Source organism: Kryptolebias marmoratus, linkage group LG12 (genome assembly GCF_001649575.2).
Source record: "Kryptolebias marmoratus isolate JLee-2015 linkage group LG12, ASM164957v2, whole genome shotgun sequence".
NCBI lineage: Eukaryota > Metazoa > Chordata > Actinopteri > Cyprinodontiformes > Rivulidae > Kryptolebias > Kryptolebias marmoratus.
Genome location: NC_051441.1, coordinates 24,468,282 through 24,470,232, shown reverse-complemented (window position 1 = coordinate 24,470,232; position 1,951 = coordinate 24,468,282).

The window sequence follows — 1,951 nt, the reverse complement described above, 5'->3', positions numbered from 1 at the left end:
GGAGCAGTGGCTACAACACATCCCAGGAACAACATCAGACATCTCAGTCCAGAAATGTGCAGTTCTAGGCACAGCCAAGATACTGCGCAGAACCCTCAAGCTCCCAGGCCTCTGGTAGAGGACCCGAGCTCAGAGGATGAAACAAGACCACCCGCGGAGGGTGAGAAGGATTTTTTTTTTTTTTTATATATACAGTACAGACCAAAAGTTTGGACACACCTTCTCATTCAGTTTTCTTTATTTTCATGACTATGAACATTGTACATTTACACTGAAGGCATCAAAACTATGAATTAACACGTGGAATTATATGCTGAACAAAAGTGTGAAACAACTGAAAATGTGTCTTATATTCTAGGTTCTTCAAAGTAGCCACCTTTTGCTTTGATTACTGCTTCGCACACTCTTGGCATTCTCTTGATGAGCCTCAAGAGGTAGTCACCTGAAATGGTTTTCACTTCACAGGTGTGCCCTATCAGGTTTAATAAGTGAGATTTCTTGCCTTATAAATGGCGTTGGGACCATCAGTTGTGTTGTGTCAATAAATACATTGATAGTAGTAATAAAACAAGAAAGTAAAGATTAGATTATTGTACAATCGTTACATGGAGATTTTTTTTATCAGAGAAAACCCAGCAGATAGCATCAAGTCACTGACATGGAACATTTGCTCTTTATTCAGCATACAGGCACAGTTGACAATTAGCATTTATATGTTACTTTTTCGGAAAACCTCTTTTAGCAAGCAAACATACAGCAAAAACGTAAAGCAAATTTCCCAGAAAATCTGGCTCAATGTGAGCATCCATCTACCATGACCTACTGGGGGAATAAGCAGATATATGACACTGAAAATGAAGTACTTCTGGAGGAGCAATTTCTATGTCAAAGAAGAGAAAAAAATTAATACCAGAAAAAATACAACATGAACCGGTTGCAACCATTATATCAGTTGATCACCCACTTTAGGAAGGTATCAAAGGATAAAAAAAGCAAGTCAAAATATTGCTACAATGAAGACCTAAAAAATGAGAGACAACATAAATTGGAAATAAAACAAACAAACAAAAAATGCAACTATCAGAGAAGGAGGAAATCAATGCTCATGTGACTGCTAAGCCAACATAGTGCTAAAATGGCCCTTTGATGAAGTTTCACAAATTCGAGGAAGTTTTCACAAATCCCAATATTGGTTTTAATTATAATAAATATTATTTACAATAATCCAGTCTAGGTTTGAAGTGTCTAAGTGTTGTAGTTTTAGAATTGGATGAGTTTTAGTGCAACTTCTAAGCCAAAAAAATATATATGCTGAAATGGCCCTTTGAAGAAGTTTCACAAATCAGAGGAAGGTTTCACAAATCCCAATTTTGGTTTTAATTATTTTACATATTATTTAGAATAATCCAGTCCAGGTTTGAAGTGTCTAGGTGGTGTAGTTTTGGAACTGGAGGAGTTTTAGTGTGACGCGCGCATAAATATTTATGCACGATCTTAATAGCTATGGCGAATAAAACGTCTGTTTGATCGTAAAACGATCTTAATTTAAAACTCTGGTCAGAGTTTTAAACTGTGATCGTTAGTTTGCATTCGTTTAAGAAGTGCTAGCTCTTTATTTACCTGACTGAATAATGAATTAAACTAGAGAAGTTGCATTTCCTGCGAAAATGCAGTGTGAATGCTTTTTTTGCTGAATAATTTTGCTGAAAGCGGCTGAAGATATGCTGAACAGCTGAAGTTTAATGAAAACGCAAAAAGTGAAACAAAAGCTAATTTGAAGAAGATTTGCATAAGATAGAAGAACAAAAGCTGAAAGAAGCAGAAATTTGTTGAAAAAGCTAAAGTTAGCTGAAAGTAGCTGAAAATGAGAAGAACAAAGCCAAAATTAGCTGAAAGAAGCAGAAACAACAAAAAGAAAAAAGCTGAAATTAGCTTAAAAAAATGTCATCTT